The following is a 17508-nucleotide window of genomic DNA, read 5'->3' on the forward strand; positions in this document are numbered from 1 at the left end:
TTTTAACGTATATTTTGATTTCCTTTACTGGAAGTTATCTTCTAGACTTGTTCACATTTAGCTCCTCCAAAATTTCCAAGAATAGTTTTTATTCTTTTTAAAAATTAATTGCAAGAATCATTATTTCTGAGTGAGATTGCTAATTATAACACTTCCTTTAAAATTGTGCATCTGATTCTAGTTTTTGAAGAAATGTTCTCAACTATAAAAGAAAATCTTTTATGCATTTTGTTTGAACTGATCAATCACATTAAAATATAATTACCATACTTTAATTTGTTTTTTAACAACTTTGAGTCACTTCCCACTACCAGGCTATCTTTTGGTCTAGTTCTTGTTTTTAGACATTTTAACTGAATTACATTATTTTAAAATACTTTTGTCTCCAGTCATGTCTTTACACTGCTTTTAGTCACAGTCTTCAAATCATAAACTTCTTATTTTAGATTTTGTTTGTAGGGATTATAGCGTTCAGATGTCAGGAAACAATTCACTCTTGACGGTTTTGTTACCACATACTGAAGATTGTCTTTGTGCTTCAGACATCTTTTTGTACATTTCCACATTAAATTGCTTTTTTCTGTTTCCGTATCATTTCGTCCTTTTCCACTGGTATTCTGTAATCTTGTCACTGACAATCAGCTATAGCCTTTAGCTTTATCGGAAACATCACCTCACACATTGGCATGAGTTTTCTTTCACATTTTAATTCTACGCGCAGCAAACAATTTTGAATATCTTCTACTTAGTGAAGTAGATGTGTCTTGAGCTCTAAATTCTTCCGCATTCTGTTATGTCACCTTGGGGGAGTGACCTAATTTCAGTATTTCAGCTTCCACATGGTACGATAGCAGGCAGATAAAAAAGCGCACATAGGAGCTGTGAAGATAATAATTGCATCGCTCTGTGCCAATGTGAAGTGTGGTAGGAAGAGGGCAAAAATGAAATACTACGTCTTTTCGTTTCATTCTCGCGTTCTCATGAACGTATCTTGCCAATGTGGTGCTCCGCCCTCAAGTGGACATAATATTGCTTTGCCAGCAAACAAATTTAAGCTGATAGCAACTAAGGAGCTATTTTATTAAGAGTCTTAGGCCTGTAGGAAAGGGAAACAAAATGAGAGCTTGGCAGAATGTAGGGAAAAATAAATATATTTTTTTCTCTAACTAGGAAGGAACATAGTAGCCTACGTAACTTGCCATAAAGTAGAAAGGAAAGTGAGAGATGTGCATTTATTTGTTTATTTGTAAAGCAATGCTCTGTGTTATACAAAGAAAAGGTTTGGGATTCGTACTGATCTAAGTTTAAAGCATCACTGAGTCACTCCCTGGTTTTATTAAATGAAATTTCATTGGGCACTCTGAGACTCCATTTCAACACTATAAAATGGGGATTAAGATACAGCACTCAGATATTTGTAAGAATTAAAAATAACAAAAGCACTTAATGCCATAATTGGCTCATGGTTAGTATCTCCTAAATGGTAGTTTTTTTTAATCTGTGTAAATGTGCACACTTGATTGAAAACTGTTACAATGGAACCTGTACTAAAACTTAAGTATTTGAACATGCAATATAAATATTCAAGTACCAAAAATGTGTGTGTGTATATATATACATATATACATATATATGCCTGAATTTTATACATTTACTAGTATAAACTAATGGGCTCTAATTTCAAAAAAAAAAAAGTATTAATTCTACTCAACTTTCTGTTACCCATCACCTTCCAAAAGATGGTCATTATTAATGCTTGTAACATCTGGTTTATACTTTTCTGATTCTATCTTTGGATGTTAATAAAGGTATTGCCACAATTTCTTGACAAAACATATTTGATCAGGACCAAAACCACACTAGGAATTTCTAACATTTCAGTATTTCCAACAAGCAGTTGCAAATCCATATTGTTTTAGCCTCAATCACCTTCTTTCCAATATTAGTGTCTTAATACATTAATTTCGTTTGTAGAATATTTCAGTGTTTGTTCCCTTCTGCAACAACCTAATGAACTGCTCCTGAATGTTGCTCTCAAAAGCAACTAGAAAAGGAAAGACACCTGTAAATACTCATGGCAAATTTCAGTGACTTTAGAACAGCCTTATGAAATGAGTAAGCAGTCTTTTGGTGAGAGCCTCCTTCTGGAATCAAACGTCTCCCAATATACTCTTGGCCAGGTGATCTGCTCACAGATATCTGATCTTGGTCTCTTGTGCAAATCCTACCATTCCTATGATTTGCATTCACACTTTAATTTAAAGCACTACTCAAGGTTCAGTAAATATTTATTTAGAATACTGTGTGTGTGTGTGTGTGTTTGTGCGCGCGTGTGATTGCAATGAAAGCAAAATCAAACTAGATTGGAGAGAATTTAAGAGAGTTTTTACTTACTTGTTACTTTACTTAAAAATTAGCCAGTCCTACTTACAGGTAACAAGAATTTCTAAATGAATTGTACTTCTCTGTCTTCATTTTTACACACACAGAATTAAGAGATAATAACATTATGGGGTCATAATTATGGACCAAGTATAATTAGCTTTTCCTCTTAGGGTTGATTTTTTGTTGGCTAACAAAAAAAAATCAATTTTCAATTCAGATAGCACAAAAACAAGGGCTTTCGATATTAGAAATGTAGGCACTGTTTAAATTGAAACAGAGGTATTTTCCTTTCGAGAAACCAATATACATATCTCATCTCACAACATCTGCTCTTCTATCAAAAAGGAATGAATAATGTTGAGTTCTCACTCTAGTTTTTTGGAGGTGATATTTTAAATTTAATCTTTAACATCATTGTCTATAAAACATCTCTCTGTTTCTATCTCCATCTCCCATTCTCTCTGTGTGTCTCTCTCTCCTAAATATGCAGACACGCAGTATTTGGCGTGATGTTTTTCTGTGGCATCTATTCAGTATTATTTCCTTATCACTCTCTTCTTTTTCTTCTGCCTTAAAAAGAAATGGGTTCTTACAGCTGGGTTGTAACGCATGCAAAAATACAAGGCTTTCTTTGCCCTTGGAAAAGTGGAAGGGCTTAAGCAGATGTGTCTGGGATAAAAACATATCTTCAAAATTCTAAACGTTCTTTACAACAGATCTCATAGAGTAACAAACTGCATTATGATGTAGTTCCCCAGGAGAAGTGAAAATTCAGAAAAGCGGGTGTCTGCCAGTTACCCAGAGGATAACTTCAGGTTCATTAGAAACTTACCTGTAAGATACTAGATGTAAGTTGCAAGAATGACTTCCAAATGCTGTCCTCCTTTCCAAATTAATTATGTAGAATAAAAAGAAACGTGCTTATCATCTGCCTTAAATTAAGATTCAGGAACATCTAATGTAGCATTCATGATTTATTAGATATTTAGTTTCTATTATGGATGATATGTGCTTCATTGTGAATGGCATACAAAGTAATTCTACATAACCCTTGCCACCAAAGGAGTTTAGAATCTAGTTGAGTGTTATTTTAAGATAAAATGCTAGATGTTAATAAGAAATTGGTAATATAATTTTAAATGTTTAATGAATAGCTTTAAGAGCACATATTTATCACCCTTCGCCTAGAATTTATCCAGCACTGGCTTATATCAGCTCCTTCCCCAGCATCCCGTACACCAAAGCACAGTGACTTTCAGAAAAATCTATGACTCTATTATTCACTCTCCTAATGTCTTTTCTGCACAGGTTTTAGTTCCTCCAACCCCTCATTTCCACACGTTAATTTTATTGGATTTTACTAACGTACAAATCGGTTTTTCAGGGCTATGTAGAGGATTTAGAACAAGGACTAATTAAACAGACAAAAGGACCCTTATAACAGCTTTCATCTCTCCTGAATGAGAGGATTAATTTCAACAAATTACAATTGTCTTAAGAATAATCCACAAAGAACTGCCCTACAAGAGTCTTTAATGATGGAAATTTTTCCTTAGCAATTTGTACTACTTGTTATTTAGATGTTTTTTTTAATTGTTAAAAAGATTCTCCATGATTCATTATACATAAATTCCAAAATCAATATAATTCAGAGGAAATGCTAATGTGTGTTCTAGCCTATATAGGTCATAATTGTCATTCACAAAGCAAAAGTTCTAACTATACATTCTACTCTCTTGTCCATTGAAACATAATAATTTTGAGCAATGTTAGTGCTCCATGATGGCTGTGAGTATCCAGTAAATTCATCCCAGTTTTGCCCCAATGAAGCATCCCATTTATGTCATTTGATGAAATGACACTCTTCCTTCAATACCAAATTGAAGTTCCTCCTTGTTAAGCTTCTTCTTTCTTCTCTCAGCCTTCTATTCATGACATAATTTGGAATATTTATGTGATTCTAAACTAGCACTAAATACATTACAAATTTTGGTGCTATTATAGTTTTGTCTTGCAAATACATATTTTATAGTGTAGAGCATTTGGATTTTAAGAAAATTTCCTATCATCATCAAAACAAAGTAATTATGGAGAACCTATATATTACGATCATTTAAAAAAAAGTCATCAACAGAACTACTCAGAAAAGCAAGACTGAAAAGAATAACAAGCATGATTTTGGCTTTAGAAGTATAATTTATTTATCCCAATCTAATTTAAAAGTATATGAAATTAAATACAAGTGAGGAACAAGATAGAGGTAATTCTAAATATTTGAGAATGTGTAGGATGAAAAAGAGTAATGATTGTACAGTCTATTATGAATTTGGGACAAAGTAATATATTAATCAAAATTTTCCATTGTCCATTAATAATATTTATTGAGCCTGTACCAGATGTTGCTTTGAATAAATTAATTTTATAGAACTGATTCACATTGCAAAGATTTTATTTCAGAAATGGATTGAGTAAAAAAAATCACTTCTTTAAACCTAGTTTTTATTTTATTTATTTTTTTTATTTAAAAAAAATTTTTAATGTTTATTTATTTTTGAGACAGAGAGAGACAGAGCATGAACAGGGGAGGGTCAGAGAGAGAGGGAGACACAGAGTCTGAAACAGGCTCCAGGCTCTGAGCTGTCAGCACAGAGCCTGACGCCGGGCTTGAACTCACCGACCACGAGATCATGACCTGGGCCGAAGTCAGACGCTTAGCCGACTGAGCCACCCAGGCGCCCCTAAACCTTGTTTTTAAAAGGAGATAATTTGAATAGGATATAGTACTACCACTAAGGAGTTTATAATTTCTTTAATTCGGGGCAAAGGTGAAAAAATTACATAAAAATTAATATTAAAAAATAGAGGATGGGGAGCCTGGATAGCTCAGTCAGTTAAGCCTTCAACTTCAGCTCACGACGTGATCTCACAGTTCATGAATGCGAGGCCCGCGTTGGGCTCTGTGCTGACAGCTCAGAGCCTGGAGCCTGCTTTGGATTCTGTGTCTCCCTCGCTCTCTGCCCTTCCCCTGTTCGTGTTCTGTATCTCTCTCTCTCAAAAATAAATAAAAATTAAAAATTAAAAATTAAAAAAAACACAAGAGGATCAACTAATAATATAGAGTGAGGGAGATGAAAGCATATGACCCATAAAGTCAATTTATTTATTCAATAAAGATGTATTAATAGTGCCAGGCACTGTGACAGACACTAGAAATACGGTGCTTAGTATAAAAGAAAAATCTTTCCCTTCATGGAGCTTGTATTATACCAAAGAAGTATAATGCATGGTGTATTAGTGATACATGCTAAGAAAATAAATAAGACAGGTAAAGAAGATAGAAAATGTATTAGATTGGGCTACAGTTTTATAATGTGTGTAGGGACAGCCTTACAAATTAGTGTCTTAGGGATAATGACCTGAAGGAAGCAAGGGAAGAAGTCATGATTATATCTAGTGGAAAAATTCAGAAAGTAGTAAATGCAAGAGTCCTAAGAAAAATGGGATAGGAGGCTGCCGATCCATTTTAGGAACAGTGCAAATGTGAGTGTAGCTCAAAATTGGAGAGTGAGGGGACAGTTACATGAGTAAAACGAGTAATATTAGAAAAAAACAACTTACAAAAGTTTTTGATCAAGTATTTGAAGCAACGAGATTTCATTTACTGAGATGTGAATTACTCTGAAGGTAAAGGCTTGATGAGAGGATTAGGAAATGAGTGAAAAGAATGACAGGGTTCTGTTTCAAGATGATGAAGTAGGAGGCTTCTGAATTCACCTGTGCCCACGGATGCATCAAATCTATAGTTACAATGGAGTAATATTCCACTAAAAGAGATCCAGAAACTAGTTGGGTGAGTCATGTGCACGGGGTGAATGAGAAAATACCCACATTGACCCGAGTAGGAAAGGCTGAACAAACACACTCTTGCCATAAACCACATCCCCAACTCTCAACTTCTCCCTGAGGAGTAAAGGTATTGGATCCAGTATCTAGCACTCCAACTTCTAAGATGTCCACCAAAGTAAGAAGCTGGCCCTTAAAACACCTAGCTCTGAAAGCTGACGGGGCTTGCCTCCACGAGACCCACAAGATAACAGCAAAGAAAGAAAGAGTTTTAATCTGCTCCAGAGGACTCTGTGGCCATCCACCACAGAGGTTCAGGCTTAGCACAGAGGGGACCCACAGAAACACCCATCTCCCAGTCTTTCCCTGAAAAAAGCCTGTTCACGTACGTCAAAAGCTGCTGCTGGAGGGTTATGCTTCTAATTTAGCACACATCTAGCGGCGATTGTGATTCTCCTGGAAGACCAGAGAGGCCGCGGATGCCATCTCTGCGTTCTCCCTCTGGCCCCCTCCGGGTCACCAGTGTCTTCCTAGAAGGAGCATGTGCATACGTTATGTGCCTGGCAATCTTGTAACAAGTCCTCCAAGTTACTCATGTATGGTGTATTTTCAATATGTGGGCAAATTTTAGGAAACGTGGCCTATTAAAATAATGATAAAATACTGTCTAATTTGTAGGGCTAAAACAAAAAGAAATAAATAAAATACCAGAAAAAGATGACATATTTCTCATGAGATGAGTGAATGGGTTTGAAGCATATATCCTTTGGGAGTAGTGTAAAGAAAATTATTAACTTTAAAATTCCGTGTACATTAACATTTTAAGGGTAAGCATTAAAGTAATTGAAATAGAATGCATATATTCCAAACTAATGAGTAAGAAATAAAGTGATTAAATATCAAGTTACTGGCAACCCAAAGAGAGAGAGAGAGGATATTCACAATACACATATTGGACAAATTTAGAACATATGAAGTACGCCAGCAAATCAATTAGAAGAAAAGTCAGACGATGGAAACAAAGTGGGAAAAGGGATTTCAAAGGCACTTCGCAAAAAAAAAAAAAAAAAAAAAAAAAAAAAAAAAGATATTATCAAAACCCCTATAGGTAAAAGTATTGTTCACTGACTACCAATAAAATGTCAATTAAACTGCAAGGCCATCATCTCAACGCTAGAATGTCTAAAATGAAAGAGATGAAAAAGTGTTGGTAAAGAGGTAGAGCAGCAAGCACTCTGTATGCTCTTAGCCAGTTTGGAAAAGGGATGATTTTGCATGAAGGTATATCCTTTAATGAAACGTGGACATAGGTTTACCAAAAGGCATATAGTAGCATACGTAGAAGTACCATTCACAACAGTCCCAAACTATTAACTACCCAAATGCCTATCAAACATAGAATGAATAACTCAACTATGGCATATTCACAAATAAAGACATTAGAGCAACAAGAATAGATAATCGACCGCTTCATAGAAAAATAAAGATGATTCCTATAGAGAAAATCAGACAAAAAAAAGATACGTATTCTTTAAATCTATTTACCTGAAGTACAAAATACCAAATCTCATCTGTGCTGCTAGAAATCATATCAGTGGTTCCTCTTTAGTGGCTACAGACTGGACAGGAGCATGAGGGGGTTTCTGGGGTGATGGTAATACTGTGTTTCTTAATCTGAGTGCTAGACATGTAGATACATTCAATTTGTAAAAAAAAAAAATATATTGAGTTATATACTTGGGTGCATTTTTGTTTGCGTGTTATACTTTGATGAAAAGTTTTGTTTTTTGTTTTTTTTTTAAATTTAAACACATTCCCTTATCAACAAAAAAGAATTTAGGAAAGAAAATAAAAAAGAGAAACAACACACATAAAAAGTATTCCAAACATAACAAGCGTCATGGTGAATGTAAATGTATTAACTACTCAGTATATAACAATAGAAACCTAGGCAATTCTTAATAAAATATATATGTGTATCATAAGCCCAAAATAGGGTTGAAAGTAAAATAATATAAGATTGTACAAGAAAATCCTAACCAAAACGAAGGTGGTATGACTATCTCAGGGTTTCTAAACATTGGCAGTATTGACATTTGGGACTAGATTAAGTCTTTGTTAGGAGAGATTGCCTTTGTAGGTGTTTAGCAACATCCCAGGCCTCTATGCAGTAGATGCCAGGATCACAACCACTTCCATTGTAATAACCACAAAATGTCTCCAGACATTATAAAATGACCCCTGGATTACAAAGTCACCCCTGGTTGACAACCAGTGGGCTCCCTTAACAGGGTACAAAATAGACTTTAAATAAAAGCTATTAACAGAGTTAGGGGTACTCGGTAGTGTTAAAATATTTAATTCATATTTGTTCCTCAATAAATATGTATTAAGCTTCCACAACATGCTAGACATCAGGGATACAACAGAGAATAAGCAAACAGAATTCGGGTTGTCACGGAACTCACAATCTAGTGAAGATCAACAAACAGTAAACAAATAAATAATTCATCGGCAACAGTGAGCAATAAAAGTAAAACATGGCAAGTGGGTGGATTTTGATGTAGTGAAGTGCTATTTTATATAAAGTTCCCAGGGAAGATTTACGTAGTAAGTTGACATCTCAAAACGCACACCAAGTGAAGGTTGTTCTGGAAGAAGGGAAAGCAAGTGCTTGCACAGAATCCAAGAACCATAGAAAGGACAGTGTGGCTCGAGTAGGGTAATAACAAGGAACTGCGAAAGAAGACAAAGTAGTGCAGCTAGTTTGTCAAGGAATTTTGGATTAATTGGATATAATTATTCTAAACACATATGTACGTAGCTAAAAACAAAGAATGAAAACACATTAAAACATAAAATACATAAAACTATCAGAATTCCAAACTTATGAAAATACATAGCCACATGTGGAGACCTCTCTCAGCAACTAAAATATCAATCTGACAGAACATCAAGGATATAGAAAAATTGAACAACATAAATAAATGGCTAACTTCCTCTAACAGACATAACTCTAAGTTTGAAAATAAACTCTTGTCACCCTGCACTTCCTATTTGGTGAGCAGCATTATCAAACTATTCATATCATCACGGAATTCAGAAACCCAGTTAGTAGAGCTGACGCCTTTATCCACCCCCAACATTTCCCATATTCATGCAATCATTGTCTCATGTCTATCTCCAGAACTGCCCTAATAGACTTTCCACCCTCTCCACCTGGGCCGTCCAAGTCCAAGAGTCTCCCCCCACCACTTGCCTACAACACAGTTCCCGGAGAGCACAAGCTGTTCTCTTTCAATGCATCCTTCCGGTTACAGAGAATACCTCTTGAAACACAGCTATGATCATGCCACTTCCATACTTAAATCCTTCAACCAACCACAGGATGAAGCCCAAACTTGTGGCAGACTCCTTACCTTACTAATTCTGGCCAAATCCTCTTCCTTATCTAAGTCTCGGCTTAAATGTCCCTACATCAGAAAGACATCCTTGCCAAACCTTATTTGAAGTCAGTTTTATTATTCTTCATCTTAGCTTTCTGAATTTCCACTCCTTTTTCTTTGGGGACATTTTTTCTTGTTATTTAGGTATTTTAAAAATTAATTATGTAATATCAACTGTTACACCAGACTAAAAATGCTACAACTTTAGGCATGTATTCTATTTTGTTTATGCCATAAAACTAGCACGATGATTGAATGAATGATCCAAGATACCCGACGCCGTATCACCCTAGCCCCGTTGTGCTCCCACTAATGTCTCCCATCCTACCAAACCATTATCGTCATCTCATGCTATTTCACAGCTCTGGGTTTTTGCTCAGGAACCTCATTCCCCTTTCTGTCAAATGCCTTTACTGCTTATATGGGTAGTTTGCCACCACCTATACATTTTTCTTTTCAGAAACCAATTAAGAAATGATTAAAGAGATCAAAATGATCTCTTTAATTAAATCATTTTTTACCCTCCTCTCTTCATTGTACTGCCAATGGAATGGATGGTATCCACATTTTTGTGCTAAGCTTGTATCATTCAGAGTTCATTCTGGGCACAGAAACACAGCCGCTACTGTAGCAAAGATAATTTCATGCAGAGATGTGTTAACTAGGTATTGAAGAAATGCAAAGACAAAACAGGTACATGAAGGTATCTCCTTAGGTAGGCAACAACAGAGAGCAGCTATATCCCTAAGTGCCGGAGGGACAAGAGGAGTTGGAAATTTAAAATCTTACCCTACTCAGAGGAAGGGACTTTCATGCTGAAACTCAGATGTCTGAGGAGAAGGTGCCCCTGCATTGGGTTCCATGGTTCTGGTTTTGTAAGTGTTGTGGAAACTGCTACTAAGGGAGCAAAGTGCCAAGGTTAGGATAAAGAAGCTCTCTGTTAAGGTGGCGCTGACAGGTATAGGAAACAAACAACAGCAACCAAATGGTGCACAGCCCTTCTCTCTCCTTCCCCCTTTTAGGATCTATCATCTCTTACTGACAGAGACTTAACAGCAAGCTGTCTTGCCAAGGAAAATGTGGTTTACAGAGTCCGCAAGTATAGATGTGTTTAAAGGAAACAGATAACAATTTAATAACTGGCACACGGTTCAATATGCTTTATCGTAGTCATTTTTAATTTACCTTTCATTCATTCACTTATTCAACAATCGTTTATTGATAACTCACTCTATGTCAGGTACAGTGATAACCTAGGCAGCTAGAGTGATGAATCGTAAATTAGAGTACTTGCCTTCATGGTGTATTTTTTTTTTTTATTGTGCTTATTTTTGAGTTTTCTATTCCACCAAACTCCATGCACTTTTAATCAGAGAACACAAATTTAAAATCTATATTATTTTAAAATATAGAATATTTTAGATATACAGAATATAATACAATAGGCACCCATGTATGCAGTGACCCTCGTCTCTGGAGAACAGTAGTTCTCAACTGGGGATGATCTGGGCCCCCGCACCAGCGGACATTTGGCAATGTATACCAAGGGGCAGCAGACTATAACCTGATGGCAAATGCTTCCTGCCACCTGTTACCGTAAATACAATTTTAATGGAATATTGTCACACTGTTCATGGCTGTTTTCATGCTCCACCAGCAGAGGTGTGACAGGGATAGAGACCAAATGGCCCACAGCATCTGAAATATTTATTATTTGTCCCTTGGGAGAACAAATTTGCCATACTATATTACTATATATATATATATATATATACACACATATATATACATATATATATACACACATATATATACACACACACTATATATATACATATATACATACTATATACATATACTATATATACATACATACTATATATACATACATACATATACATATATATACATACTATATATATACAATATATACACTACATTAAAATGTAGTATCAGCACTTAAAAGGATATCATATAGGTGAAATTTTTTGTTATGTATGCATGTAAACATATGCTACCAAAATTAACCAGGGGAAATGTATGAATTTACTTTTGAAATTTAAACACATTTTGCGTAAACAACTTCCCTAGGGCATGACAAGTTCAATTTTCAGTTTTCATTTAAATATTTTCATTTAAAATATTTTCAAGCATTTTTCTGAGGATACTTGGTGGAGACAGAACTGATGTCATTTTGTTTGTTCATTTAATTTCTCAATTCCCTATACTATTTGGAACCCGTGTGTCTTCTTAAGCTCACTAGATAAGAAACATACACTTTCCCCAGGGGTAGTACAACCTAGTAGTATTTGGCAGATCATTTTCCACTGAAGGCCTAATATATACAACCATACTTTTACCCCGCATTACGTGCCTTTTAATTTGCAAGGGCAATCTCTCTTTTTTTTTTTTTGTTTGTTTATTAGCACATTGAAAATTATTTTATCAAACTATATTGCAGTAAACTTTAAAAAGAATCCCAGTCCATATATAAGCAAAATTTCTATATGATCCTGTCAATTTAAAATGTTTTTTAACGTTTTTTATTTATTTTTGGGACAGAGAGAGACAGAGCATGAACGGGGGAGGGGCAGAGAGAGAGGGAGACACAGAATCGGAAACAGGCTCCAGGCTCTGAGCCGTCAGCCCAGAGCCTGACGCGGGGCTCGAACTCACGGACCGCGAGATCATGACCTGGCTGAAGTCGGACGCTTAGCCGACTGCGCCACCCTTTTTTATTAGCCATGATGCGCTACTAGCTGAATTTAAATATGTTACAAAGTTTGAGCAAAAACATAAAGTAAACAAGAAAATTCCTGCTCTTTGTTGCCTTTTACTGTTTATTATTTTTATATGTTCAGAGACAAAGTATCACTCCCTGAAAAATCTCTCACGTGCACTATCATTGAAATTATAAAATTATTTTGAAACACTATATTTTTAAATTATTTTGACTTAAATTTTCTTCCCTTAGACTTGTTTTTACTAGTTTCACTTCACAAAGCAACAACCTATCGGCTTTTTTCTTTTACTTTTTTTTTTTTTTTTTTTTTAGCAACAGTCACATTTTTCTCTGTCCATGAAAGAAATATTTTCCCTTTCACAGGTTGTATGAAGTAGGAGTACATATTATCTTTGCCCTTTCAAACAAGAAAAGGGCAAAATCTTTCAATGCATTTTTTTTCTAATTGCATGCATTTTTCTTTATTTTTCTTTACAAGATAAGAATACAGTAAGTTAACCTCTCCTAAAGCTGAGTTCCTTTGTGACACTGACTAAATCAACTCATATAGGCCCTCAGCAATTATATAATTTACTCTCACTCATTCAACAAATAATTAGTAAGCATTTACAACTTACTATAGGTGTAGTTCAGATTGTTTGGGATCTATAGAGTTGACAAGAGGAGATCTTTGCTTTCACGGTGTTTACAGCATGGCAAAAAGTCAGAAGAAGTGACAACATGTCATTAACTCTACCCCAATGGTACAATGTTAGAAAAACTATAGTGTAAATACTAGATAACTATTTTAAGAGAGTCAGAGTGGGTGTTTTACAGAGGAAATGACGTTTGTATAAACTTATAGAAATAAGACATTTGGTACTCTTGCATTAAGCATAGATGGGGAAAGGTCATTCCAGGCTGTGGGAAGAATATGTGAAAAAGTGTATTTTGACAGTCCATTTGAAGACTTAAACATTCATCTATGTCTCTGGAAAATTAGGTGCAATATTAAAAAATGAAGATTATGAGAAATATATAAAATTGTACTGCATATAACACGCTGAGGTGTGATTTTACTTCAAAGACAATGAGGAACTACAAGCTAATTTTAGGCAAAACATAAACATTACCTAAAATATTACTAGAATAATAGCAATAATGGAGAGAAATGTCTACATAAAATAGATAATTAAGAGGTTGTATCCACATGTCTTGTTTAGTGTATAAAACAGATGAGGAAGAAGGAAGGAAAAGAATTATTGCCAGCTTACAGGCATGCTTCTGGCTTGTTCCTGACAGGAATAGCATGCCATTTCAGAGGGCGGAAATCTAATACGATGAATTTGATAATTACACGCAAAGTTAGAGATGAAGTGTCAAGTAAGGCTACTCACTAGAGACTGTTTATGAGCTCTTAACGTTAGGTGAAGTCATTTCTGTATATGCAGTTTCCCAGGAAAAGAGTATGAGGAGTAAAGAGTGTCTGGGTAATACGTGGAGGGGAAAACCACTCCATTAAAGAGGAGACAGTTTGGGAGTTTGTTACAAAGCGAACTCACATGATTCAGCAATTGACTCATAGGTATTTACACAACTGATTGGAAAACTTCACACAAAAACCTGCACATAAATGTTTGTAGGATACCTGTCCATATCTCTGTGATAGCTCTCAGTAGCAAGCAGTCCAATCCATTCATATGGAGATGGTTCATTATCATCTATGAATATATTCTCATCAAAATTCTAGCCAAAAAATCCGCTGTTAAATTTTCACAAGGTAAGCCTTGTAACTTCCAGTCTGAAATTCAATAGTTTGAAACATTTACGTATTTTCCTACAGGTGAAGTAACAATTTCCTAGAACTGAAATAATATTACTAATTCTCCACGTTTGCTTTTTTTTTTTTCTAGAAATCAATGTTAAGAAATGTGATAGTTCTTAACATTTTGGTAAATCTAAAAAAAAAAAAGAAAAAAGAAAAAAAGAGAAAAAAAACAGTGATAATCTTGAGAAGATCCAGTTAGGTTCACAGACCCAGGCATTCATCAAAAAGTTAATTTTCAATTGAGACTGAGTTAAAATTTCGAGTGTTTGAAAGCTGGCTAAAAAAATGATTTTGCTTGTATCACCCATTCTTTAAAGGTAAAAACTTTTGGTTCAAAACTTTTGGCTTAGGATCTATGGTCTTATATAAGACAAGTAGTCAAAATCATGAATAGCATGTAGAGAAAACTAAGATTCCTCTTTGTGTCTTTGTTGTTAAAATAAGGAAAATCCATCAATTTCTTCAAGAATTCTTCTCAAATATGCTGTCTGACTTTACCCAGAGAAGAAACCGTGCATCTGACACAGCTGTCACAGGGCGGTTTGATTCTGCCCCTTCAAACCCACAGTTTACTCATTAAAGGTATACTTCTGCAACTTACCCAATGGGTCTACGAGTCAAGTAAATAACATTCCCAAAAATGTAACTCGCCTTAGAGTTGTGTTGTGACAGTTCATACTTTCCTTAAAATCGAGTAATATTTAATGATTCTGGGATAGAAGAGACTGCACACATTTGAATGCATATTTCTTTCTCCTCTCTACCTTTAATGAATCATAAAATATAATACTCCCGGGTTATATGAGCCAAGGATCCCATCCCCCACACCATTCGTTGATGGCTTATTCATTTCACGATTTCCGCAGGCAGTATGTCAGGCTTCACCAGCTCCACAGAGATTGCCAAAAGAGAAAGCCCTTAGTGTTTTATGTCCATAAAACATATTTTATGAATAGGTTCAAACTGCTTTAATAATCTATCACGAGGAGTTTGTGCCTATCCTTAAGTGATTATATCATATCATGCTAGACATTACTATAAGAATATGTATTATTTACATGGCAGAGCTGAATAGCCAAGAGTAAAGTCAAAAGAAGGCAAATAAATTTTAACTGTTACTCTGTTCTGCTCTAAAATGGCTGGAATTCTGTACTATCTTCCTTTTATTTCTGCTTCAAACAGACTGCCTTTTTTTCATGCAGCAACCTCTCTTCATTCACTCTCCTCTTGGCACAATAATTTTCTTTATGTACCCTCAAGTTCATGAATAATAACGATGCTAATGTTTAACATATTCTTTCATCTCTAAACCAAGTTCATATTCTTGAGTTTGTTCTCATCCTTCAGTTAAGGGGAAAGTTAATTACCGCATTCAACTTTGGGAAAATATTTACTCAGAGTAAGTGCCTCTCATTAATAAGTTGAGAATTCTTTCAAATTTACCTTCCCTTAATTTCATATAGCATTTCTATGTGAAATAGTCTCTCTCTGCTACAGGATGATTGGCGATGATGATGGCGGGGGATCCTGGTGCTGTAGCTGATAGCGGTAACAATAATGGTGATGCTTTAGGTGATTTACAGAGATTGACAATGCTGCAAGGTTTGGGTCCTTATTCCTACTTTTCCTACTTCCCGTCATGCCCCCACTCTGGTTCCTGATTTCTATTTTAAAAACTTCTTATCTTAAATACTGTGTTTCTAATTTTCAAATATCTTTACTGATTTTAATTGTATGCTTTAACATTTTTTTTAATCTAAGATATGGAAACAATTTGTGATCTAGAGAACTCCATTTGAATTTTTAGTGACAACTGAGATTTTTTTTTTCTGTGATCCCATTAATAAACTCTATGTTTCATGTATTGATTACGGGGGTTTTTGAGAGTTCTACTGTAATATGTGGATTGAAATCAGAATGAAAAAAAAACATGGAATTATAAAAAATAAAAATTAAAAAATTGAACAAATATAATAAAGACATTCTATTAAAAGCTATATTAAACAATGTTAATATATTCCTAATTTTCTTTGTTTTTATCAACTCAGAAAAGTAAAGTTAAATGGCTGATTTCAACAGCATCTTTTAGAAATACCTTTTTTTTAAATTCAAATACTTGCAATAAAACTGAACAAAAGTGGAAGCATGGCTGACATGTAAACAACTGTAATATTTTTGGTTCTTGATAGAATTATATATATGTATGTGTGTGTGTGTGTGAGTGTATTTACATATATACATACACACACATACACACACACACACACACACACACACACAGTAGTAGTAAAAACTTCCATTAGATTTGGTTAACTTAATCAAGATACGTCCCAGATATGGAACTTAAATCTCACTATTAAAGAAACAGCTCCGTTTCCATACTATCACATTGCTTTGCAAAACACTTTCCCATAGGTTATATAAATAGAAAACCTGAGGGGCGCCTGGGTGGCTCAGTCGGTTGGGCGACCGACTACGGCTCAGGTCATGATCTCGCAGTCCGTGAGTTTGAGCCCCACGTCGGGCTCTGCGCTGACAGCTCAGAGCCTGGAGCCTGTTTCAGATTCTGTGTCTCCCTCTCTCTGACCCTCCCCTGTTCATGCTCTCTCTCTGTCTCAAAAATAAATAAACGTAAAAATATAAATAAATAAATAAATAAATAAATAAATAAATAAATAAATAGAAAACCTGAGGCAAATGTCCATATTATTCAAACAAATGAATGATGTTTTACTTACCCTCTTATAGCTGGGTACACTCTAGAGAAAAGTCTGTTCATGATTATTCTTGATTATTAAAAAAGTTTATTCTTTGTAATGCAATGATTTGTTACTTATTCTAACACCAACCACATTGCAGCAGGAGCTTTTCCTCTCTTTCATCTCTACGGATTTGTATACAGGATAATGGACACATATTTAGGGAAAGACTTAATAGTTTATATTGGCCTAGCATTAACTTTCAACAAAAAAAAAAATTGTTTCTGTTCTGGAAATAATGTAGCTATAAAATACACCCTGATATTGTGGAGACATTTTAAAACTTTCATATTTGCTGTCAACTCATAGATGGGTTCATCTTTAACTCCTTTCAACAACAGAAGGGATAAGTGATTGTTGGGGGAAGGAAGGAAGGAAGGAAGGAAGGAAGGAAGGAAGGAAGGAAGGAAGGAAGGGGAAAGAAAGAAAGAAAGAAAGAAAGAAAGAAAGAAAGAAAGAAAGAAAGAAAAGAAAGATGAGAAAGAGAGTGAGGGAGGGAGGAAGAAATGGAGGAAGGGAGAAAAA

The sequence above is a fragment of the Lynx canadensis genome, chromosome A1 (assembly GCF_007474595.2).
Source record: "Lynx canadensis isolate LIC74 chromosome A1, mLynCan4.pri.v2, whole genome shotgun sequence".
NCBI classification, from domain to species: domain Eukaryota; kingdom Metazoa; phylum Chordata; class Mammalia; order Carnivora; family Felidae; genus Lynx; species Lynx canadensis.